Source organism: Pristiophorus japonicus, chromosome 1, assembly GCF_044704955.1.
Source record: "Pristiophorus japonicus isolate sPriJap1 chromosome 1, sPriJap1.hap1, whole genome shotgun sequence".
In the NCBI taxonomy this organism is placed as follows: Eukaryota; Metazoa; Chordata; class Chondrichthyes; family Pristiophoridae; genus Pristiophorus; species Pristiophorus japonicus.
This window is the reverse complement of record NC_091977.1, coordinates 184,604,586-184,632,022: the sequence shown is the minus strand read 5'-3', so window position 1 is coordinate 184,632,022 and position 27,437 is coordinate 184,604,586.

Genomic DNA, 27,437 nt, shown 5'->3' with positions numbered 1-27,437 from the left:
AACACCCTGTTCCGCCAGAGGGACAAATACAAGGCATCGTGGCAACACCCTCGCTCCAAACACTGGCACCTGCTTGACTATGTCATCGTCCGAGCCAGAGATCGCAAGGATGTGCGCATCACCCGCGCCATGACAGGAGCTGACGACTGCTGGACGGACCACCGTCTAATCCGATCCATCATCAACATTAACATTGCTCCAAAGCAGAGGGGACAGCAGAAACAGTTCCGCAAAAAAGTTAATGCCGGGGCATTTAGAGACCCAGCTAAGAGAGCCCTATACAGCCAGCGCCTCACAGCCAATCTGGCTTGCCTTGATGACCCTGAGATGCTGAATGCCCACAGCACTTGGTCTGCCCTCCAGGCCTCCATAACCAGTGCCTGTGAAGAGACACTTGGTCACTCAACCAGAAAACATCAGGACTGGTTTGATGAAAATGATCAGGAGATAGAAGAACTAATAGATCGCAAGCGCAAAGCATTTCTGAGCCTCAAGCAACAACCGAATTCGGCAGCTGCAAAACAAGATGGCTCAAGGCTCAGGTCCAACAAAAAACCCAGGACCTAAAGAACAGGTGGTGGATGGAGAAAGCACAGGAGATACAACGACTGGCCGACAGCCACGATATGCGAGGATTCTTCATCGCAGTCAAGGCCACCTACGGTCCAAACTCCCAAGGCCCCATCCCACTCCTGGCCAAGAATGGGGAAACACTCATCAAGGACACCGAGGCTGTCAGGGCCTGATGGAAGGAGCACTTTGAAGACCTCCTCAATCGAGACTCTGCCTTTGACGTGAGTGTTCTCGACTCCATCCCGCAGCATGCGACCCGCCACCAACTCAGTGAAACTCCAACATTGCACGAGTAGGGAAAGCCATAAAACAGCTTAAGAATAACAAGGTTACGGGTGCGGATGGAACCCCTGCTGAGGCGCTAAAATATGGCAGAGAGGCGCTGTTGGCGCTGATACATGACGTCATCTCTCTCATCTGGAGGGAGGAGAGCATGCCGGGAGATCTGAGAGATGCAGTGATTGTGACCATTTTTAAAAAGGGGGACAAGTCCGACTGCGGCAACTATAGAGGAATCTCCCTGCTATCAGCCACTGGGAAAGTTGTCGCTCGAGTTCTCCTCAATCGTCTTCTCCCTGTGGCCGAGGAGCTCTTCCCGGAATCACAATGCGGATTTCATCCCCTACGGGGCACAACAGACATGATCTTTGCCACACGCCAGTTGCAGGAAAAATGCAGGGAGCAGCGCCAGTCCTTATACATGGCCTTTTTTGATCTTACAAAGGCCTTTGACACTGTCAACCGTGAGGGTCTATGGAGCGTCCTGCTCCGTTTCGGATGCCTCCAAAAGTTTGTCAACATCCTTCGCCTGCTTCACGATGACATGCAGGCCGTGATCCTTACCATACGGATCCATTACAGACCCAATCCACGTCTGGACCGGGGTCAAACAGGGCTATGTTATCGCTCCAACCCTCTTCTCCATTTTCCTCGCTGCCATGCTCCACCTCACAATCAACAAGCTCCCCGCTGGAGTGGAACTAAACTACAGAACCAGTGGGAAGCTGTTTAACCTACGCCACCTCCAGGCCAGGTCCAAGATCACCCCAACCTCTGTCGTTGAGCTGCAGTATGCGGACGATGCCTGCATCTGTGCACATTCAGAGGCTGAACTCCAGGATATAGTCAATGTATTCACTGAGGCATATGAAAGCATGGGCCTTATGCTTAACATCCGTAAGACAAAGGTCCTCCACCAGCCTGTCACCGCCGCACAGCACTGCCCTCCAATCATCAAGATTCATGGTGTGGCCCTGGACAATGTGGATCATTTCCCATATCTCGGGAGCCTCTTATCAACAAAGGTAGACATTGATGCGGAGATTCAGCATTGCCTCCAGTGCGTCAGCGCAGCCTTCGGCCGTCTGAGGAAAAGAGTGTTTGAAGACGAGGCCCTCAAATCTACCAACAAACTCATGGTCTACAGGGCTGTAGTAATACCCGCCCTCCTGTATGGATCTGAGGCATGGGGGATGTATAGAAGGCACCTCAAGTCGCTGGAGCTATATCACCAACGATATCTCCGCAAGATCCTGCAAATCCCCTGGGAGGACAGGCGCACCAACATCAATGTCCTCGACCAGGCTAACATCCCCAATATTGAAGCACTGACCACATTCGATCAGCTTCGCTGGGCAGGCCACATAGTACGCATGCCAGATATGAGACTCCCTAAGTAAATGCTTTATGCGGAGCTCCTTCATGGTAAACGAGCCAACGGAGGACAGCGGAAACGTTATAAGGACACCCTCAAAGCCTCCCTGGTAAAGTGCGGCATCACCACTGACACCTGGGAGACCCTGGCCGCAGACCGCCCGAGGAGAAAGTGCATCCGGGAGGGCGTTGAGCTCTTCGAGTCTCAACGCAAAGAGCGTGAGGAGGCCAAGCGCAGGCAGCGGAAGGAACGCGCAGCAAACCAGCCCCACCGACCCATTCCCTCGACGAATGTCTGTCCCACCTGTAACAGGGTCTGTGGCTCTCGTATCGGCCATCAACGAACTCACTTTGATAGTGGAAGCAAGTCCTCTTCGATTCTGAGGGACTGCCTATGATGATGACATTACACAAACGTTTATGTAAAAATCTCAAAGATATACAACAATTCTAAAACTTTGTAAAATTTATGAATATAAAACAACTCTAACAACTTTAACAACTTTAATAACAACTTTAACAAAACTTTAACAACTTTAATAAACTCATATATCAAACTTGAATTATTCACTCAACAAGTACGATAAAAAGACCCTTTACTGGCCTCGGCCTCGACCTCGCCCCTGTCCTCGACCGCTTGCTACACCATCCTTGGGACTATTCACCCCTTTTTTACTCCCGCCCTTTCCTTTCCCAGTACCCCCGAGGCTGGACATCCCCGTGCTGGTACCAAGCCGGTGTGCAGCATCACACTCCAAGTGTTGTTGCTGTCGTTGGGGGTCAGACATTGCAGGCGCAACAAATGGGGCCTCAGGAGAAGCCTGTAATGTGGAAGGCATGGCTTCGGGGTTGGAAGATGATGTCAGCTCCCCACCCTCAGGTGCTGTCAACCAGATTACTATGGCACGGGGGGGGTTCCGCGCCTTGTCCAAATCCCATTGATTGCCGCATGGCATCAACAGCGTCGGTGATCCATTCCTTTGTGGTGATAATACGCGACATATCCTCCGATTGCCGCTTTGATAAAGCCACGATGTTTGTGACTATCTTAATCATGGCCTTGAGCAGCTCTCGACCTATGTCGATGCTGGCCTGTGACAGACGCACCATGTCCTGATACACGCCTACAGCAACCGACCTTTCCTGCACCAACCTCCGTCGCTGTGGCAAAGGTGCTGCAACACTGGGGGTGCCTTGCTGCACATGGCATCAGAGGAGCCATGGGGGAATCCCCTGGATACAGACTCCATGGTGGAGGATGTTCCAGCTCTCCCACATGAAACTAGTGTATCCTCCTCCATCTCCACCCCCCACCTCCACCTGTACTGGCTGCAGGATCAGCGACTCTTCCTGTTTCTGTTCCTCTTCATCTTCCTCATTTCTGCAAGTAGTGAAGTCGGGAGAGGGCTCGGTGATGCCAGAGATGGAGGCAATGGGCCTGTTGTCTGTGTCGTTGTGGTTTGAATGATCTGAGTCTGGAAGTACAAAGCAACATTTAAAAAAGCTTGGCACCAGAGCAGTGATCAGGGTTACGTGAGTACATAGTACAGTGACTTATCGCAGTTTTACTTAAATGTCCACCACTGCTGCAGTGCTGTATTACATATTGCAGACAGACAATACATATATGCATTGCGTTATATGCCCACAACATTGTACTACATCACATGAGGCCAACATTACAGTGCAATAAACTTACATTACATTACATGAGGCCAACATTACAGTTACAGTTACATTACTTGACATGAGAGGACCGCAACACAGACTGCATTTTATTTAACTTACCATCTTGTGTGAGTGGGTCAGTTCCAATGCCAGTGGTGGCACGGTTGCTATCCCCAACCAGGGACAGGGCACTGATCTCGATGTCAGTCAGAGACTCCTGAGTTGTGGGTCCTCCACTCGTACGCCGCTGATCGGCTGTTATTGCAGATGTCTTCTTCTGCAGAAAGTAAAGTAAATCAAAGTAAAAATCTTCAATCCATTTAACGTTGCAGACACACAGGGTCACACACACACACACACACAAAAACACTGCGTTGATCTTCTTGTCACTGCCTGAAAGCATGAATAGATTGCCGTAATCTTAAGATAAATAACATCATCCATATGACACTGAACCTACATTTACATGGTACATGGGGGGGAGGGAGGCTGCATAAATAAAATCATTAGATTTTCTTGCGACCCTCACCAGGTTGTTCCATCTCTTACGGCACTTTTCCCTGGTGTGTACCACGGTACATTTGGAGGACACATTCTCCCCGATCTCATTCCATATCCTGTTGTACTCCTTTGGTGGATGGGGGCTTTCCACGACCACCCTTCGTTAGCTCGGAGTACCTCTCTGTTATACGCTTGAGAAGGGCAGGTAACTCCATCTCGTTGAAGGCGGGCGCTCTCAATCTGCCACCCTTTTCGATGTTCCTGCGCTTTGATATTTTTTTTGTAACATTTCTATGATATTTCTGTAGTTATGATTTTTGCTTTGGAAATCTTATTCTTCAAACTGTAGAATTATTAATTGTTAGGAATATTTTTTAAGTCTGCAATGTGTTTTTAAAATAATTGCCCATCAACTAGCTTGCAGCTTTTTCTCACTCTCTCTCCCTCCTCTTCAACTCACTGCGCATGCACGGGTGACCCCTGACCCCCGAAATCACGGGTAAAACACTTCTGTAAAAAATAATGGGACAAAAATTTAAATTGCGCATGCGCAGTTCAGTGCCACACTGTCCATCAAAGAGAAAGTCGATATGGGTCGACTACTTGGTAACATACTGCCTGCTGCAGACCGCGGACATAACGGCGAAAAAATGTTGACCAATTTTGTCTTCTTCGGTCTCGGCAATGTGCCAGCAGTTTGAAACGACGCACCGCCCGGCATACCGCCAAGAAATAGGTGGACCTTATGCATCGACCACTTTCAGGCCCAAAGACTACTGCGTACAGTTCAATCGCCATATTATAAAAAGGATATAGAGGCAGTGGAGAGAGTGAAGCGAATATTTACTAGGATGATACCAGAAATTCGAAGGTATACCTATCAGGAAAGGATGATCAGGCTGAGTCTCTTTTCTCTTGAAAAAAGAAGGCTGAAGGGTGATCTAATAGAGGTCTTTAAAATTATGAAACGTTTGGGATAGAGTGGATACAAAGAGAATGTTTCCACTTGTGGGGAATAGCAAACATCAATATAAGATAGTCACCAAGAAATCCAATAAGGAATTCAGAAGAACATTTTTTACCCAAAGAGTGGTGTGAATGTGGAACTCGCTACCACAGAGTGTGGTTGAAGCGAGTAGTATAGATGCATTTAAGGGGAGGCTAGACAAGCATATAAAGGAGAAGGAATAGAAGGTTATGTGGATAGATTTAGATGGGGAAAGATGGGAGAAGGCTCGTGTGGAGCAAAAAACACCGGCATGGACTGGTTGGGCCGAATAGCCTGTTTCTGTGCTGCATATCCGATGCAATTCTATGTAACTCCACCTAGTGATATCGAGCCATGTTGCAAAAATGTTAATACTTAGACTGTCAGAAGAAATGAAGAGGAACAATACATTTCACAGATATGTTGCTTTGGTATGTGTTTAGTTTTTTGTGTTTTATTTACTTTTGCCTCCCTGGAAGTTGTTTCCTATTTTCCCAGAGTTTTATATTGTCCTCATTGCCATGCAACATCTCTGTCTGGAGAGGGAGGTGGGGTACTGAAATTGAATGACTGGTCCTCCAATTTTCTTTCTCATCTGCAGAAGAATCTCATCTCCATGCCGCTTGCTTGGTATGGTATGGCTAGGGATTCACTGCAGGCTAAACCAATATCCTGTCACTCTCTGATATGGCACAGATACAATGTACCGTAATTCAATACCCTCTTTATTATAGAATCGCCAAGAAGAATGTAATACTCAGAGTGTGTATAGTTGTTTGAATATTTTGGATGCTACATCTTTCTTCAAAGGTAAGTCCATGCACAGATAAGCGACCACTCAGCACCATCATGGCAGCTGATGCTTATGTGGGTTGTCTTTATGCTTGGCACTGTAGAGAAGGGAATAACAGAAGCAGCATCAAAGGAAGACATAGAAATATAGGGCCCAAGTTTCGGGACGCGCCTAAAACGGCGCAGCCCGGACCTGGACGCCCGTTTTACGTGCCAGAAAGTGCGCCTAAAAAAAACTTATCTATTCTCCGGCTCCCTGCAGGCCATCTGGAGCTGGGCGCGGCGCAGCACGAGCTGTATGGGGCGGAGCCAGGTCACTGCACTGAAAACAGTGCCGGGACCTCTGCACATGCGCGCTACAGTGGGCGCGCATGTGCAGTAGCTCCAGGCGCCCAAAACTGTGGGAGGGGCCCGAAGCACGCAGCCCCTAGCCCTGGCTGATTGTCTCACTGGGGCTGCGTGGATAAGGCTCCTCCCACCCGACCAGACCCGACCCGACCCCCGCTCTCATCCCCCCCCACCCCTGGCCCCGGCGACCCAACCTCCGCTCCCCCCTCCCCGGACCTCCGCGACTCTCTCCCGCGTCCCCCCCCCGGACCTCCACGACTCTCTCTCCTCCCCCCCCCGAGACCCGACGCCACCTAGCTGTAAATCAAGCCCGAGGTGTTGGGCCTGGCCGTTCAGCCTCCTTCTCTCCCTTCCCCCCCCTCTCCTTCCCTCCCTCCCTCCTCTCTCCTTCCCTCCCTCCCTCCTCTCTCCTTCCCTCCCTCCCTCCTCCCTCCTTCCCTCCCTCCTCCCTCCTCTCTCCTTCCCTCCCTCCCGCCTCCCCTCCCTCCTCCCCACCCTTCCTCCTCTCTCCTTCCCTCCCTCCATCCTCTCTCCTTCCCTCCCTCCCTCCCTCCCTCCTCTCTCCTTCCCTCCCTCCATCCTCTCTCCTTCCCTCCCTCCCTCCCTCCCTCCTCTCTCCCTCCCTCCCTCCCTCTTCTCTCCTTCCCTCCCTCCCTCCTCTCTCCTTCCCTCCCTCCCTCCCTCCCCCCCCACCCCCCTTCTCCCCATCCCCTCGCTGTCAGAAACACAGACACTGAGAAACAGAGAGTGAGAGACACACACACAGACAGACAGAGAGATAGAGACACTGACAGTGACACACTGCGGGGGCTGTCCCAGCATGCTGTTGGAGGACTCCCGGTGCTGCAGTCGGTAAGTAGAAAATGTTTTATTTATTGATTTTTTAAAATTTTTTTAATTTTTTAATAATTTTTTTTGATTGATTTATTGGTTGATTTATTGATGTATTTATCATTTATTATTGATGATGGCTCTTTATTTGTAAAACTGAAGTGTTTAATGTTTGTAAACTTCCCTTTAAACACCCCCCCCATCCCGCCCATTCCCTACGCCTAATTTGTAACCTACGCCTGATTTTCTAAAGTGTAGACAAGGCTTTTTCGAACATACAAAAATCTTCACTTACTCCATTCTAAGTTAGTTTGGAGTAAGTTTTCACTGCCTAAACTTTGAAAACAGGCGTAAGTGGCCGGACACGCCCCCTTTGAAAAAAAAATTCTGTTCCAAAGTGAAACTGTTCTAACTGACTAGAACTGGAGCAAACTAAATGTTGAGAATTCACATTTCTAAGATACTCCATTCTAAACCAGTTGCTCCAAAAAAACAGGAGCAACTCAGGCCGAAACTTGGCCCCATAGAAACATAGAAAATAGGTGCAGGAGTAGGTCATTCGGTCCTTCAGGCCGGCACCACCATTCAATAAGATCATGGCTGATCATCACCTTAGTACCCCTTCCTTGCTTTCTCTCCATAATGATTTGGATGAGGGAATTGAGTGTAATATCTCCAAGTTTGCAGATGACACTAAACTGGGTGGTGGTGTGAGCTGTGAGGAGGACGCTAAAAGGCTGCAGGGTGACTTAGACAGGTTAGGTGAGTGGGCGAATGCATGACAGATGCAGTATAATGTGGATAAATGTGAGGTTATCCATTTTGGTGGCAAAAACACAAAGGCAGAATATTATCTGAATGGTGGCAGATTAGGAAAGAGGGGGGTGCAACGAGACCTGGGTGTCATGGTTCATCAGTCATTGAAAGTTGGAATACAGGTACAGCAGGCGGTGAAGAAGACAAATGGTATGTTGGCCTTCATAGCTAGGGGATTTGAGTATAGGAGCAGGGAGCTCTTACTGCAGTTGTACAGGGCCTTAGTGAGGCCTCACCTGGAATATTGTGTTCAGTTTTGGTCTTCTAATCTGAGGAAGGACGTTCTTGCTATTGAGGGAGTGCAGTGAAGGTTCACTAGACTGATTCCTGGGATGGCGGAACTGACATATGAGGAGAGACTGGATCAACTGGGCCTTTATACACTGGAGTTTAGCAGGATGCGAGGGGATCTCATAGAAACTGTAAAGTCCTTACACAATATCACAAATGCACACGAGGCACATTCTATGGACAAGGTCACTCCATGACCTGAACCTTTATTCACAGGACCAAGAAGTGATGACCCTGCGTGGAACCTCCCTTTATATACCTGGATGACCAGGTGAGGAGTGTCTCCCACAAGTTCATCCCCCGTGGTCAAGGTGTGCATTTCTTACGTATATACAGTGTTGTTACAGAAAGGTTACATACATGACAGAAACATATAAGATTCTGAGGGGACTGGACAGGTTAGATGCGGGAAGAATGTTCCCGATGATGGGGAAGTCCAGAACCAGGGGACACCATCGTAGGATAAGGGGTAGGCCATTTAGGACCGAGATGAGGGGAAACTTCTTCACTCAGAGAGTTGTTAACCTGTGGAATTCCCTATCGCAGAGAGTTGTTGATGCCAGTTCATTGGATATATTCAAGAGGGAGTTAGATATGGCCCTTATAGCTTAAGGGATCAAGGAGTATGGAGAGAAAGCAGGAAAGGGGTACTGAGGGAATGACCAGCCAGGATCTTATTGAATGGTGGTGCAGGCCCGAGGGACCGAATGACCTACTTCTGCACCTATTTTCTATGTTTCTATGTTTCCATACCCCTTGATCCCTTTAGCCGTAAGGGCCATATCTAACTCCCTCTTGAATATATCTAATGAACTGGCATCAACAACTCTCTGCGGCAGAGAATTCCACAGGTTAACAACTCTCTGAGTGAAGAAGTTTCTCCTCATCTCGGTCCAAAATGGCTTACCCCTTATCCTTAGACTGTGTCCCCTGGTTGTGGACTTCCCCAACATCGGGAACATTCTTCCTGCATCTAACCTGTCCAGTTCCCTCAGTATTTTATATGTTTCTATGAAATCCTCTCTTATTCTTCTAAACTCCAGTGAATACAGGCCCAGTCGATCCAGTCTCTCCTCATATGTCAGTCCTGCCATCATGGGAATCAGTTTGGTGAACATTTGCTGCACGCCCTCAATAGCAAGAACGTCCTTCCTCAGATTAGGAGACCAAAACTGAACACAATATTCCAGGTGAGGCCTCATCAAGGACGGGGCCAATGCACTAATATCCCCACAACAATCCTGTAGGCCCTGCTGATTTTATGGAGGGATTAAGTGAGGAGCTCTGCCTTTGGCAATTTCAATTCACTAAAAACAATCTGGATAAGTGGCGGCATCTTCTGCACGATGACCTTCAGGATTAATCAAGTAATTGAACAACTCTTTCAGTGCCTATCAAGTCAGCTCTCAGCTTTTATGCCAAGTGCACCCTTCAAACTGCAACTGGCAAGTTATATTGCATCGCCCAGAGAGCAGTCCGAGCATGCATATATTAGGTCACTAATGCATTTTATGGTCAGCTCAGAAATTCCTTCACTTTCGAATGATTTCTAGGCAGCAGCATGCAAGCACTATTCAATTTCATCTTGTTGCTTGATTCCCCAGAGGTCAAGGGGGCAATAGATGGTGCCCACATAATACTGCAAGCTCTTACTGTGAAGCCAATTCATTTTCCGAATTTTCTCATCCATGCATCTGTTACCTCTAGACTCGACTATTCCAATGCTCTCCTCGTCTGCCTCCCACTTTGTTCTCTCAGTAAATTTGAGCTTATCCAAAACTCTGCTGCCTATATCCTCACTCTCACCAATTCCTGTTCCCCATCACTCCTGCGCTCGCTGGCCTACATTGGCTTCCGGTCTGGCAATGCCTCAATTTTAAAATGCTCATTCTGGTTTTCAAATCCCTCCAATGCCTCCCTATCTCTGTAACCTCCTCCAGCTCTACAACCCTCCGAATTTCTGCGCTCCTCCAATTCTGGCCTCCTGCACATCCTCGAATCTCATCGCCTCATCATTGGTGCATGTGCCTTCAACTACCTTGGCCCTAAGCTTTGGAATTCCCTCCTTAAATCTTTCTGTCTCTCTCTCCTCCTTTAAGATGCTCCTTAAACCTACCGCTTTGACCAAGCATTTAGTTACCTTCATTATGACACACATTTCCTTATGTGGCATGCTATCAAAAGTTGTTTCCTTATGCTCCTGTGAAGCATCTTGGGATGTTTTACTCCAGTAAAGGCACTATATGCAAATTTTTAAAGATAAGACACTCAGCACCATCCTCCATATGGCTTTGGTAACAGCCTTCAATGTCCTCCTTCCCTGTGAGCTCAGTAGGTGGTCCTCTCTCTGGCAGATCTCGCCCAGGAATATCGGTAGGTTGGCATCTGAAACATTCAAGGCTCACCACCATCTGCCACGAGTTGCCTGAAGCCTTCCTTGCAACCCAAAGTGCGAAATTGAGCTTCGAGCCTCATTAATAAGTGAAATAAGCTTTCTGTAAATCATAAAATAAAATTGTGATTGCTGAGCTCTTTCAATCAATTTCCACCTTTTTTCTAACACCTAATAACTGTGGAAGCCAGTTTTATACATGCAATGGCGACAGCAGTGAAGTAGAACGGAACATCACCACCTCAGTACTGCTGAGTTTGAATACAGGTGCCCAATTTAGAGTGGGTACTTCCACCGTCCATTGGAAAAGACGATGGGAAATGGAGATAGCTCAAAACTAGGCAGGGATCTAACAGTAAGGATTCCACCAAGTTCTCACTTCCGTTTATTTATTGTCACTTGCTATACAGGCCTCCAATTTCTTCACATTATGAAGTAGGTGATAGAGTACGAAAGGAAAAGCAGCAAAATAAAACTCGGGATTGGGGACTATCTCAGCCTTTAATGTCCAAATTGAAAATCTTCTCAGACTTCCACACAACAAAAATTGACGACATTCCAAAAGCGCTGAAACAAATCTTTCATAAGCAGGTACTGTAGCAACAAGCACCACAGGGAAGATATGATTTACAAATTGCAGTACAGTCAGAAACCTTCAAACAAACACTTAATGCAACTGATCTTGTTTACATCCAACAAGATCCAAAACCAACAAATAGATTCCACATAAACAATGACAGTTAAAATCTCCCTTCACTTTGAAAACACGATGGCCCTGAAATTCCGGCCTCCCCGGGTCCATACGGACCCGGGAAGTCATTGGAAATGCCAGTTTCCAGCGCACAATGTGCATGCGCTGGAAACCGGCATTTCCGATCTGTCAAGTTTCTGGCTTGACAGATGGTTGCATCTCGGGAGCACATTTGTAAGTGGAAATTTCCGATATTCACGCTTACAAATGTCTTCAAAAATCTTGCGCCTGAAAAAGCAGGCATGTAGCCTACTTTTACAGGCGCAAGTGTTTTAAAAAACACAAAAACATATAAAAATAAAGTTATTAAAACATATTTTATCATTAAAAACCATACCCACAACGGTAAGTTTATTTAAAAAATGTTTTTTTTAAATCGGGAAATTATTATTTTTTAAGACATTAATATTTAATTTAAATGAATGTAGTGTAATTATTTTTTATTTTTTATTAGTGTTTTGGGTGTTTCGGGCTCTATCACAATCATAGTAATAGGAGTTTAGGACCCTGCAGAAGTGCTATTACTATGATACTTTACCTGATTGGCTGCCCAGAGCCATATGACTCCAGCTCGAGGCCTGCGCACGAATCAACATACACGAGCTGCGAATTGCAGTCGAAGGAGGCCTCAGCATCGGAAAGTCCAACGTGGGCATCAGCTTAAGGTAGGTGCGTATTTGTTCTCTAAAATGCCCTCGGGAAGGCGAAAACGGAATTTCAGGGCCATTATGAACGTGTGCCTGTGAACATGCAAGCTATTTTGCTGGTATATATGTGCATATGCACTATTCTCCTTGAATACAAGTGGATACAACTACACTGTTCCTTGAGTTTGTGCATGTGCACTATTTCCCTGGTGTGTATATGTTTGTGTGCATACCCACATACTCTGTACTGCTGGTTCACAAGCAATTTTCCTCTGGTGTATGTATGTGTGTCTGTTCCTCTGCTATGTGCGTATGCATGCGTGTGCACAAGCACAATTCCCTTCCTTGGGTTTGGTGTGCGGTGAGTATACAAGCGCTTATAATATATCAGTGACTTGAGCACATTATCTAGGCTGACACTTCAGCACAGCACTGAGGGAGTGTGGCACTATCAGAGGTGCTATCTTTTGGATGAGACATTAAATCGATACATCATCTGCCCTCTCAGGTGGACATAAAAGATCCCATGGCACTATTGAAAGAAGAACAGGGGGTTTCTCCCAGTGACTGTACTGGTATTTACTAAAACAGATTATCGGGCCATTTATCTTATCACTGTTGGTGGGACCTCGCTGTCCGCAAATTAGTCGCCACTTTTCCCTACACTACAACAGTGACTACATTTCAAAAGTACTTCATCGTGTGAAGCTCTTTGGGATGTCCAGAGGTTGTGAAAGACACTATATAAATGCACGTTCTTTCTTACATGTCACACTTTCAGCAACATATTCAACTCAATGTTTCCAACAGCAATAAAATAAACTCAAAGATCTAGTAGCAACTATGCAGCTTTCATCAATCCCACACGTCTACAAACAGTATTATAAATGTAAAGATATATTCAACTCACTCACATGCATTACTCAATGAACAAAAAAACATTACGCTCATCTTATCACAAATTCTTTATATGGAAACTTTTTAAGGTTTATTTGAAGTTCCAGCACCTCCATCATTTTGTTTGCAGTTAAAACTTTCGATTGTCATCATCCAAGTGTTGGTAAACCGGTGACAGAATATTGGATTGACGGTGAAAATCAGGGTTTCAGACAATTTTCCATACTATATTTATTTGGGCAGAGAAAGATTTTCTGAGATGAAAGCACTAATTTTGACTCCTGGGTGGGAATTATTGCAACTGGCTGAGGCAAATGGCTTCCTATGTAGCCCTCTGTAATGTGAGGCCAAGGAGCGCTTACTGCTTGTGGGCGGGGGCGTGATTTCAGGCAGCAGGAGGCCGCCGCCAATGACCTGAAGGAACAGTTCCCGGCACTTAGTTGTTTGGGAGGGGGTCGGGTTGGCATTGCGGTCAGAGGAGAGGGAAGAAAACCCGGGACTGGGGTTTTCCAAGGTTTCCTTGTGGGATCCATTGGCGTATTGCTGCTCCTCCGGGCCCACAGGGAAACCCCCAAAAACAATGAACCTACCTTTCTGGGCCCATTCTGGTCCGACGCCTGTTGCCACCTGGTTGGCCTGACAGGGAAGCCACAATGGTTTATTTGAAGGAATTTATTTGATTGAGCATTAGTTGCTTTTGCAGGGAGTCAGTACTGCATACCTACTGCTCTGGGGGAGAAAACCTTCCGAACTCCTTTGATACTTGTTAGTTTTATATTCGTCTTTTAGTTCTTCATCTGCAGGTGGTAAAGACCAGTTTAAGCCCCAGATAACATGATTTTCAATTTTTTCTACAGAGGACTCCATTCACAGATTCACACATAAATTAGGGCATATTTAGTAATAGCCAATTACAACTTATACACAACTTTCCTTGACAGAACCTTTTGCGTATTTCCTTAGAGACTCAAAATTCCCTTTCGCCCCTTCCCTGTGGTGGGAGGAGCAACAACTTCACCTTCTCTTTGAGATGATTACACAAACCAAGTTAAATAGCTTGCTTCATCAATTAGCAAGTGAATTCTATGCTACTCTGACAATTGACAGAGAAGATGCCATGATTTTTATTGGCTGTGCTGTCCCTCTAGTGAAGGTTGTCTTTACAGCAGATGTGGTACAACTCTGTAATTCTGCAATTGTCTTTGTATTGGTCCAGAATCTGCAAAGGCATTTCACTTGGTCGATGCCAGCTAGTTGTGCCAGGGTCCTCAGGCACGATGTCTGGAAATCATGACAAATGGGCTGTGCCTCATAAACTATTTTGCACATCACAGCACTCATAAGCCACAATTTTGTAGGGGCATTGAATACTTAGACCAGCATTTTAAACCCCTGAGCTGAGTTAAGCTTTGGTTCAGAGAAAACCTTTGTCTTTACTAATTCCCGATGAAAAGCTTCTGCTTATTCTTGCAGTTAATCTCTAATTGTCTCTTTCTGCCATGGGAAATAGGCAATTTTTATACATTACAGTTGACACTTAATGAGATTCACCGACTGCTATGTGGCCACATCCCCGTAACCCATTCAAAAAGGAAATTCCACACAAAAAAATTTAATTATCAAAAAGGATTCCAAGATTGAGGTATGCAATGTTCATTAACAATGATAGACTCCAAAGTTCAAACTAAACTGCCAAATTTGTGTTTGTCACTAAACCTTAAGAAATAAGCAAATAACAAGGTTGTTTAATGTTCTACAATCTCACAGGTTAACTATCCAACTATAATTATTATAATTCACAATGAAGGCAGTAGCAGTAACAATCTTTTCTCAGTGAGCCCATGCCTCCCCTATTCTCCACCCTAGGTATTCACACAAGTTCCATGCCAACTTCTTTGCTGATATCTCTTCCCTTCTCTCCTCCCTCAACCTGTGTACCAATTTATAGTCATGTTCAGTGACTTCAACCTCCATCCTAATTCCCATTCCTCCAATTTTTCTGCCCTCTTACACTCCCTGAAATTCACCATTCACATCCAATCTTCCACCCATATCCATGGCCACTCCTTGACTTTGCCAACTGACACAATTACTATCTCTGAGGTTTCAATCTGATCACATAGGACCCTGGTCTGTGCCTATACCAGCCTATACCAATATTTTTAAATTTTTTTTTTAGAAGTGGGAAAAGGAGTAGGCCATCTGGCCCCTCGAGCCTGCTCCGCCATTCAATAAGATCATGGCTGATATGATCATGGACTCAGCTCCACTTCCCTGCCCGCTCCCCATAACCCCTTATCCCCTTATCGTTTAAGAAACTGTCTATTTCTGTCTTAAATTTATTCAATGTCCCAGCTTCCACAGCTCTCTGAGGCAATGAATTCCACAGATTCACAACCCTCTGAGAGAAGAAATTTCTCCTCATCTCATTTTAAATGGGCAGCCCCTTATTCTGAGATCATGCCCTCCAGTTCTAGTCTCCCCCATCAGTGGAAACATCCTCTCTGCATCCACCTTGTCAAGCCCCCTCATAATCTTATACATTTCAATAAGATCACCTCTCATTCTTCTGAATTCCAATGAGTAGAGACCCAACCTACTCAATCTTTCCTCATACGTCAACTCCCTCATCCCCGGAATCAACCTCGTGAACCTTTTCTGAATTGCATCCAAAGCAAGTATATCCTTTCATAAATATAGAAACCAAAACTGCACGCAAAATTCCAGGTGTGGCCTCACCAATACCTTGTGACGCTCTTTCGGTTAATAATGAGTGTGCACTGCCTGCCTGCTATATTGGAGAATTAAGTAACCATTTAGCACCCCCAAAAAATGAGTGTGATGATTGAATTTCTAAGCTGTTGTGTTTGATAGGCTTTTTTTTATGACATGCTACATTAGTGATGGACATGCTGGTCTTGTCAAAGATCTGAAGGGAACCATGTGCATTCATTGATGCTTCTTCACTGCTGCCCCCTATGTTTGAATGGCAATAACTTAATGGAGATGTAATTAATGCTAAATGTACAAGAGATAGCAATAGTAGGATTTCTGGAGAAATCTGTGATCCCACCAGGCATGCCCTCAAGAGTGAAGTTAGAACAAGGGGTCAAGTAAAAGAAGTGCCTATCCCTTCAACAAAATTTCTCTTTGGAATGCATATGCAGCAGAAACCTGGTGGATATGAGTCGACAACAATTTTCTGCTTCTCTGCTCCTCAAATGAAATCTCTCAGGCAACATTTACAACAGAACAAACACAATAAAAATACATTATTCTGAAAAAACTGCTAATCGGGTTAATTCATGCTCGAAATGCCTCAGATTTGTCTGTTCTTCTGGTTGGATCCTTGGGCTTCAGCTGGATATTTCAAACTGTTCTTGATATATTCACGATGTAATACATATGCATCATAGGAGGAGACCAAGCCCACCTGCACACCTTTACCCCTCTGGAAGAGATGCTGGCCATCATGGTTAGGGGGAGTCATTGCCGTGTTGAGTGGCAAGGCTGGAGCAGATATTGTGCAGGGTTTCCTCACATGGTCTCTTTATATCTTCACCCCACATAGGCTGCTTGATGACCTGCAGCTGATTTCAGCAGCCACTCATCTTTCTTTGTTCTCCCTTCACACTAAAAGCTAACCCTTGTCCATCTCTTTCAATTCAGGTTTCAAAACGTCAATGCCTCTGTGCCACTTCTGGAAGAAGAGGCCAGCATTCGTGAAGATGCAGTATCACTCAATCTGACCCGAGCAAGCACCAGCTCAGAGATTGGCATAACATGCACTTTAGAGGGTAGGCTAGAGAAGGGGTAGCCATGTGAATCACTGACCACAAGTGTGCAGGAGCTAGGGCAGGGGATTAGGACACCATTGTCTATGTTTTCCTGACGTCTTTTACAGTCTATCTCATATTTTGCCATGCCACCTACTTTTGTTTCATCAGCTAATACCAGAATCGTGCCCTCGATGTCTATGTCAAAATTATTAATATATATCAAAAACAAAAGTGCCCCTGTATTGATGGCTCAGCTACACCACTTCCAACTCTTCTCCAATCCAAACCACACACATTAACCCTAATCCTTTATTTACTATTGAGCAACTAACCATGCTACTAACTATCCTATAAGACCATACAGCTGAATTTTTGTAACAAACCTCCAGCAAGACACTTTATTGAAACCTCTTTACACCAGAGAGCCAATTATCCTCCCCCACCGTCCCGCTGTGGCCCACCTGCAGTGACCTGAATCAGCCTTTATATCGGGGTTTAGCTCATTATCCAGCTGTTCCCTGGGTCAGGCCTGCACACTAGCAGGACCCTGTGCCTAGACTAAGGGGTGAAACTCAGCTATCTGAGACAGCTGCATCAGCAGCAATGGCCAGCAAATTTTCTTAAGCAACCTGCATAAGAAGGAACTTACTTTCTGCTGGGCTCTCTCCGGGACCACAAGCTTTCAGGAGTGAGGCACAACAGCCCAAGGTTACACTGCTCTGTAAAATTAGTACTAGGCTCTCTCTCTCTCTCTCTCTCTCTTTCGTGAGCTCATCATAGAGATTTAGCATGTGCTTATTAAACCCATCGTGCTCATTTTCTGTTTCGGGGTAGTGCACCTGAACTATAATACATCCATCCACTACATCTGTCCCGGCCAGCCTAAATCAATTTTGGTGGGTTGGACCTTTAAAATGTCAATGAGGACCCCCCGCTACACCCACCACCAACAAGGCCATGTGCTGGGAAACTGGGGCAGCAAAGAGAAGCAGACCTACTGGAAACCAACAACAAAAGGGCTGAGTCAGCCAGAAATTTAAAAATGCCCATTTGCTTTTGGGCCTATCTTTGCTTTGCTTGCTTCCAGACCTCCTTAGATCCTCCAATGTGAGGAGGGTCCTGGCATAAGGCTCCACTGCAAGTTTTGTGGGGTGCTTCTGTGTCTGGATGCACCGAGAGAATAAGGTGAGATGGCCAGGAATTCCCTCCTCTGCTTCATTTGCACACGTTTGTTATATCTGCATCTATTGTAATCCAGACCTCACTCCACCCCTCAGGGAATTTGGGGGCAGCATAACGGCAGTAGAGATGTGCCAAAACAGCCCTATGCCCATTTTTACTGACCTATGAATAGCATTCTCTTGGAGCAAAGATCAGGAAAATTGGCCACTGTATCTACGATGACTATTGAATAACTGGAAGCCGGATCATGGGGTCCGATCTTATCTCGGAGATGGGGAGAAAGCGGAGGGGCAATCTTGCGCTCAGCACCTGCTGAATGTAACGTCAGGACCCAGTTACTATTTTGTGTCTCCGTTTTACAGCCACTAGATTGAGAGGCTAGCTGGCTGTCAGGCGAGTAGGCCTTCAGAAGCAAGCCATAGCCAAGGAGTGGAGAGGAGGGAGAGAGGGATCGGAAAGGCAAGATCAGAGGCTCGAAGGCAAAATTGGAGACTAGAGCAGGGGACAGATCAAAGACCAGAAAGCAAATCGGAGGCCAGAGCAGGGGAGAGATCAGAGGCCAAAAGGCAGACTGGAACAATCAGGGGGAGATTGGAAAGATCGGGGGTGGAGAGGTGGGGCCGGTGTGGGGGAGCTGGTGTCTCATCATGGGGGGTGGATGAAGCAGATAAGCTGTATCCAGCATAAAAGTGGAAAGGCCCTTACCTCCTGGATCCCTTTAGCTGCCAGGTTTCCCAAAGCCTGGAAAACTCGGCTAACCAGAGTTGAATTTAAAATTGTGGTTACCTGTGAGGCACGTAGCCTCATTATAATATTTAAAAGACCAATCTGCCTCCTGGGAGCCGGTTGGGTGCCCACCCCATCTCTGGTAAAACAGGATGTGGCTGGTTGGAGGCAGGTTGGGGTCGGGAATACGAGTTTCTAACATTTTTACATTCCACCCAACCCAAACCCACTGTTTTTGGTGGTTAAAATCCCCCGCCCCTGCCGTGGTTTCAGTGTGGGAAGTGGTGGAAGGATGATAACAAGTCTCCTAAATGGCTTGAATGGTAATCGATAACAATAATGTGCAAACGTCACAGTACAGTGTAGTAAAATAATAGGTGTAATTCCTACAATCCAAATCTCTCAAAAATGGCAATTTTCAGATCAGAGAAGCTTAATGACTAGCTCAGGACAGCAATTTTAATGTGCATGTAGCTATTCGCATTTTATTCAGCAGTATTCAGCAAATGTATCCAGCTGGGAATCATTGCCATAATCCATAAATCACACATACCCAGGATCTGCAGGAAAGGAATAACATCAGTATTTATTAACTGTAGGTATTCATACAGGATATCTCAGTTAAACTTGAAAGCTTAATGTGTTGCTCTTCAAGGATAACTGAAACTAATTTTCAAATCAAAAACAATGCTCGGAATTTGAAGAAAGACTCATTTTTATGGATAGCAAAGCTTTGTCATTAAGAGCCTAATTGCTTGAAGCTTCGGTTTGTCATTTATTGTACCGACACATGGGGTACATACACCCACTAAGGTACATGTCTCTCATTAGTTGTTGATGAAGGTTGGTGCAACTAATTCATCTTATAGTGGGTGCTGTAAGAGAGATTTTCCACTTATGTTATTGCATATCCAGATGCATGAGCATATTTTGCACTGTGGACACAGAGCTGTACATCTCCCTCACCTCTCCCAACCCCGCCACTGTCTCTGTTCTTTCAGATTCCCTGTCTGATATCCGATCTTGGATAAGCTGCAATTTCTTCCAATTAAACATTGGGAAGACCAAAGCCATTGTCATCAGCCCCACCACAACCTATATACACTAGCCACTGATACCATCGCCCTCCCTGGCCATTGTCTCAGTTTGAAGCAAACTGTTTGTAATATTGGCATCATTTTCGACCCCAATTAAAGCTTCTGACCCCCTATCCTCCCCATCACAAAACTACCTACTTCCACCTCCAAACATTTCCCTGCTCCACCCCTGCTGTTGCTATGGAAATCCTCACCAAATATTCCAATGCTCTCCAGCCCCTATAAGCTTTACTCATCTAAAACTCAGCTGCCTGCATCTCACACCAAGTCCTGCTTATTCATCAGCTTTGTTCTCGCTACCAACATTGGATCCTGGTCCCACAAGGCCTCCTATTTAAAATTCTCATCTTTGGCTTAAAACCCTTTACGGCCTTGCCCCTTTCTATCTTTAATCTCATCGACCCGACAACCCCTCCAGAATTCTCTGTTCCTCCTCCCTCCTTTTGGCGACCATTGGCGACCATGCCTTCAGCTATGATGGTCAACGCTTTCTGCTTAAACCCTGCTACCTCTCCATCCCCCACTCCACTTCTAAGACCCATCTTAAAACCTATCTCTGTGACCAAGCTTCTGGTCAACCCACCGAATGTGTCTTTTTCTGGCTTGGCTTCCACTTATTTCTGATTACAGGTACTCCCCCTGTCAAGAGCTATGGATGCTTTTCTATTTTAAAAGTGCTATATAAATGCAAGGAGTTCTCCTTTTTTCCTGTCCATTTTTGTTTTGAATGCTTTGCACATTTATATACGTATCACATAAATCTGACTCAGTTATCTGTTTTTTCATTTAATTTTTAAAATTCTCTTTCCCCTTCTGCAACAGTGTTGTTGTCTCTCAATACTGGAAAACATATTTCTTTTCCATTTATCTCTGATAGTATTTTTGATATTTAATATAGCCATGCCTTATGGTTCTATTCCTATAGCTTTCACAATCCTCCCCTGTCTAGTCTCAAAAATATATTCCAGTGAGGAGGAAAAGGTGTAAGAGAAAAGATAACCATCTGTGGCTGACTATAGAAATAAAGGACGGTATCCAATTAAAAACAAGAGTATACAAAGTGGCCAAAACTAGTGGGAGTACAGAAGACTGGGAAGCTTATCGTTTAAGAAACTGTCTATTTGTGTATTAAATTTATTCAATGACTCAGCTTCCACAGCTTCCACAGGGAAGTGGAGCTGAGTCAATGATCAGATCAACCATGATCTTATTGAATGACGGAGCAGGCTCGAGGGGCTGTGTGGCCTGCTCCTGCTCCTATTTCTTCTGTTCTTATTTTCTCAAACCTCGACCAGACCCACCAACACATCTTTGGAATTGAATTTAGACGTTGCACGGAAAGTTAAATTATCCTGGCACATACTTCTTCAGCAGGAGATGAATGGATGGGCACAAATGGTTAATAAAGTGAATGTAGCATTATGAGGTTATTTGGATTTGATGTGTGATTGGGAACATGGTGCAGGAATATTTGTATTGGAGAGATTTCAAAGTAATAGTGAAACACTTTTGCAATAAATGTTAGCTTGTAGCTCCAGTGCAGTTGGCAACACCTCAGTCTTCGGCTCATTCTAACTGTCGGCAGATCGGAGGAGGTAGAGGAGTCTGGGGAGGCCTATAAAAGGCCCAATGTCGTCGGAGGAGCGTCGGCAGATCGGTGGAGGCGCGGGAGTCCGTGTGAGGCCTATAAAAGGCCCAATGTCGTCGGAGGAGCATCGGCAGATCGGAGGAGGCACGGCAGTCCGGGGAGGCCTATAAAAGGCCCAATGTCGTCGGAGGAGCGTCGGCAGATCGGTGGAGGCGCGGGAGTCCGTGTGAGGCCTATAAAAGGCCCAATGTCGTCGGAGGAGCATCGGCAGATCGGAGGAGGCACGGCAGTCCGGGGCAGGCCTATAAAAGGCCCAACGTCATCGGAGGAGCGTCGGCAGATCGGAGGAGGTGCAGGAGTCCGTGTGAGGCCTATAAAAGGCCCAACGTCGTCGGAGGTGCATCGCCAGATCGAAGGAGGCGGTGCAGGAGTAGAACCTCAAAGGTAGTAATGTCAGGATTGCTACCAGTGCCACGTGCTAGTCAGAGTAGGAATTGCAGGACAGCTAAGATGAATACGTGGCTTGAGGAATGGTTCAAGAGGGAGGGATTCAAATTCTTGGGACATTGGAGCTGGTTCTGGGGGAAGTGGGACCAGTACAAACCGGATGGTCTGCACCTCGGCAGGACTGAAACCAATGTCCGAAGGGGAGTGTTTGCTAGTGCTGTTGGGGAGGGATTAAACTAAAATGGCAGGGGGATGGGAACCTATGCAGGGAGACCAAGGGAAGTAGAATGGGGGCAGAAGCAAAAGATAAAAAGAAGAAAAGTAAAAGTGGAGGGCAGAGAAACCCAAGGCAAAAATCAAAAAGGGCCACATTACTGCAAAATTTTAAAGGAGCAAAGTATGTTAAAAAGACAAGCCTGAAGGCCCAGTGCCTCAATGCGAGGAGTATTCGTAATAAGCTGGATGAATTAACTACGCAGGCAAATATTAACAAATATGATATAATTGGCATTACGGAGACATGGCTCCAGGGTGACCAAGGCTGGGAACTCAACATCCAGGGGTCTTCAACATTCAGGAAGGATAGACAGAAAGGAAAAGGAGGTGGGGTAGCGTTGCTGGTTAAAGAGGAAATTAACGTAATAGTAAGGAAGGACATTAGCTTGGATGCTGTGGAATCTGTATGGGTAGAGGTGTGAAATACCAAAGGGCAGAAAATGCTCGTGGGAGTTGTGTACAGACCACCAAACAGTAGTAGTGAGGTTGGGGCCAGCATCAAACAAGAAATTAGGGATGCATGCAATAAGGGTAAAGCAGTTATCATGGGTGACTTTAATCTATATATAGATTAGACGAACCAAACCCGGAGCAATACAGTGGAGGAGGATTTCCTGGAGTATATTAGGGATGGTTTTCTAGACCAATATATCGAGGAACCAACTGGAGGGCTGGCTGGGTGATGTGTAATGAGAAAGGAATAATTAACAATCTTGTTGTGTGAGGCCCCTTGGGGAAGAGTGGCCATAATATGGTAGAATTCTTTATTAAGATGGAGAGTGATACAGTTAATTCAGAGACTAGGATCCTGAACTTGAGTCAAGGTAACTTCGATGGTATGAGATGTGAATTGGCTAGAATAGACACTTAAAGGGTTGACGGTGGATAGGCAATGGAAAACATTTAAAGATCACATGAATGAACTTCAACAATTGTACATCCCGGTCTGGAGTAAAAATAAAACGGGGAAGGTGGCTCAACGTGGCTAACAAGGGAAATTAAGGATAGTGTTAAATCCAAGGAAGAGACATATAAATTGGTCAGAAAAAGCAGCAAACCTGAGGACTGGGAGAAATTTAGAATTCATCAGAGGAGGACAAAGGGTTTAATTAGGAGGGGAAAATAGACAATGACAGGAAGCTTGCTGGGAACATAAAAACTGACTGCAAAAGCTTCTATAGATATGTGAAGAGAAAAGATTAGTGAAGACAAATGTAGGTCCCTTGCAGTCAGAAACAGGTGGATTTATAATGGGGAACTAAGAAATAGCAGACCAATTGAACAAATACTTTGGTTCTGATACGTCCTTACTACACAGTATAAATGCATACGAGGCCCATGCTTGAGAAAAGGTCAGTCTGTGACCTGTCCTTTATTCCTTAGCACTCAAGTGATGAAGGTGGGTGGAGCTTCCCCTTTTATACCTGAAGGTCCAGGTTCGGAGTGTCTCCCACCTAGTGGTCAGTGTTCTCACGGTGTACAACTTAGGTCAGTTTATACATGGGTTACAATGCTGGTTGAATACATGACATCACCTCCCCGCCCCAAAGTCTTATTGGGATCACAGGTTGAGTCTCTCTGGTGGTTTACGCTCCCTTGTAGAGCGCCTGAGTTGGGGCTCCGGTTGTTGGGCGCTGGCCTGAGTGTCTGCTGTTTGCAGTGCCAAAGGCCTGTCCGGACTGCCCACAGTGACTGGGCTCTCCTCCCTTTGGTTCCGGTGTTCAGTCACCTGTGGTGGAGTGAACTCTATATCGTGTTCTTCCTCTGTTTCTTCTGTGGGGTTGCTGAACCTCCTTTTTGTTTGATCCACATGTTTGCGGTAGATTTGTCCATTGGTAAGTTTAACTACCAGAATCCTATTTCCCTCTTTGGCAACCACAGTGCCTGCGAGCCATTTGGGCCCTGCAGCATAGTTGAGGACAAAAACAGGATCATTTACATCAATACATCACGCCCTCGCATTCCTGTCATGGTAGTGATATTGTGACTGGCGTCTGCTCTCGACAATTTCTTTCATGGTGGGGTGTATCAGGGATAATCGGGTTTTGAGCGTCCTTTTCATTAGTAGCTCTGCGGGTGGAACCCCTGTGAGCATGTGGTCTGGATCTATAGGCCAACAAGAGGTGTGATAAGTGGGTTTGTAGGGAACCCCCTTGGAATCTGAGCATCCCCTGTTTGATTATCTGCACTGCTCGTTCTGCCTGGCCGTTTGAGGCCGGCTTGAACAGTGCCATTCTAACATGGTTAATTCCATTGCCTGCCATGAAGTCCTGGAATTCAGTGCTTGTGAAGCATGGGCCATTGTCGCTGACCAAGATGTCCGGTAGACCGTGGGCGGCAAACATTGCCCGTAGACTTTCTACCGTGGCAGAGGATGTGCTTGAATTTAAAATGTCACACTCGATCCATTTGGAGTAGGCGTCTACTACAACCAAAAACATTTTCCCCATGAAAGGACCTGCGTAGTCCACATGGATGTGTGACCAAGGCTTGGCGGGCCATGGCCAGGGGCTAAGGGGGGCTTCCCTGGGCGCATGGCCCAGCTGGGCACACGTGTTGCACCTGCGAACACAAAGTTCCAGATCTGCGTCTATCCCTGGCCACCAAACGTGTGACCTGGCAATTGCCTTCATCGTGACAATGCCCGGGTGCCCATTGTGGAGTTCTCTGATGAACACCTCTCTGCCCATCTGGGGCATGACTACGCGGTTTCCCCACAGTAGGCAATCGGCCTGAATCGAGAGTTCATCCTTGCGCCTGTGAAATGGTTTAAATTTCTCAGGGCATGCCCTGTACGTGGCTGCCCAGTCCCCATTCAGGACACATTTCTTGACTAGAGACAATAGCGGGTCTCTATTTGTCCAGACTTTAATCTGACGGGCTGTCACGGGTGAGCCTTCGCTTCTGAAAGCTTCAACAGCCATGACCATCTCAGCACCATGCTCGGTAGCCCCCTCAGTGGTGGCTAGTAGGAGCCTGCTGAGTGCATCGGCGCAGTTGTCGGGGCCCGGTCTGTGCCGAATTGTGTAGTCATAGGCAGCTAATGTGAGTGCCCACCTCTGTATGCGGGCCGATGCGTTTGCATTTATGGCCTTGTTGTCAGCCAAAAGGGACGTTAGGGGTTTGTGATCTGTCTCCAGCTCAAATATCCTGCCAAACAGGTACTGGTGCATTTTCTTTACCGCATATACACATGCGAGCGCCTCCTTTTCTACCATCCCGTGGCCCCTTTCTGCCTGGGACAGACTCCTGGAGGCATAAGCTACCGGCTGTAACTGACCCTTGGCATTGACATTCTGCAACACACACCCGACATCATAGGACGACGCATCGCTCGTTAACACAAGTTTCTTACATGGGTCATATAGCGTTAACAGATTGTTGGAACATAACAAATTGCGTGCTCTATTAAAAGCCCTTTCCTGGCTGTCCCCCCAGACCCATTCGCGATCTTTGCGTAGGAGCATGTGTAGCGGCTCTAGCAGCATGCTCAATTTGGGAAGAAAGTTACCAAAATAGTTCAGGAGCCCCAGGAACGAACGCAGCTCCGTCGTGTTACGGGGTCTGGGTGCTCTCTGGATCGCTTCCGTCTTGGATGCAGTAGGGCTGATCCCGTCTGCTGCTACCCTCATCCCCAGGAATTCTACCTCTGGAGCTAGGAAGACGCACTTCGCCTTTTTCAGTCGCAGACCTACCCGGTCCAGTCTGCGTAGCACCTCCTCCAGGTTATGGAGGTGTTCTTCAGTATCGTAACCCGTAATGAGGATGTCGTCCTGAAAAACCACCGTCCCTGGAATCGACTTGAGGAGGCTTTCCATATTTCGTTGGAAGATCGCGGCGGCCGAGCGATTCCCGAACGGACATCTGTTATACTCAAACAACCACTTGTGTGTCATGATGGTGGTCAGCTTCTTCGACTCACTCGCCAGCTCCTGGGTCATGTAAGCTGAGGTCAGGTCCAATTTTGAAAAAAGTTTGCCACCGCATAGCGTCGCAAAGAGGTCCTCCGCTCTCGGTAGCGGGTACTGGTCTTGGAGTGACACCCGATTGATGGTGGCCTTGTAATCGCCACATATCCTGACCGACCCATCCGCCTTGAGCACCGGCATAATCGGGCTCGCCCAATCACTGAATTCGACTGGCGAGATGATGCCTTCCCTCAACAGGCGGTCCAATTCGCCTTCTATCTTTTCCCGCATCACGTACGGCACCGCTCTGGCCTTGTGGTGTACTGGTCTGGCGTCCGGGTCTATGTGAATCACTACCTTGGCCCCCATGAAAGTGCCAATGCCGGGTTGAAATAATGAGTCAACTTTGTCCAGGATCTGTGAGCATGATACTCGCTCCACAGAGGAAATTGCATTGACATCGCCCTATTTCCACTTCATGACAGCAAGCCAACTCCTCCCCAGTAGTGCGGGACCGTCCCCTGGGATAATCCAGAGTGGCAACCTGTTCTCCGAATCTTTGTGGGTCACGACTACCGTGGCGCTGCCTAGCACCGGAATTATCTGCTTTGTGTAAGTCCGTAGCTGTACGTCAATCGGCGATAATTTTGGCCTCCTGGCCTTGGATGCTCACAACTTTTCGAACTGTTTGATGCCCATCAGGGACTGGCTGGCACCCGTGTCTAACTCCATTGATACTGGGATGCCATTGAGGAGCACTTTCATCATTATCGGTGGCGTCCTGGTGTATGATCTGTATACGTGCTCCACATGAACTCGCTGAACTTCAGCTTCCAGCGATTTCCCCCAGTGTCCATTTCTGCAATTTCTGCAGGTATTTTGCTCATCTCTGCAAACTCTGGCTGAATGTATGCCTCCACGCCTCCAGCATGAGTTGCAGTTTGAAACAAAAGGTCCCTTGCCAGTCGATCGTCCCTGACTGCCCCTGTTATTGTCCTTGAGTGCACCATTAACAGGTGTTGATGGCCCCATTACTGGCCGCATTGTCCCTTGCAATGGCGTGAATCACTGTTCAGCTTGCCATTGTTTCTGTCGAACTCCCCCTCTGGGTTCGTCTACATGTTGGGGCATGCCTGACTGCCCTTGTCTGCCTGGAGAACTGTGTGCCGCTTTAACAATGTTGAATCTCTGTCCCAACCATTCCTTAACACAGTACCTCTCGTCTATTCTGCTAGTGGCCATGCTCGCGTGGTTTAAATCCCAGTTTCTTGTCGCCATTGATACGT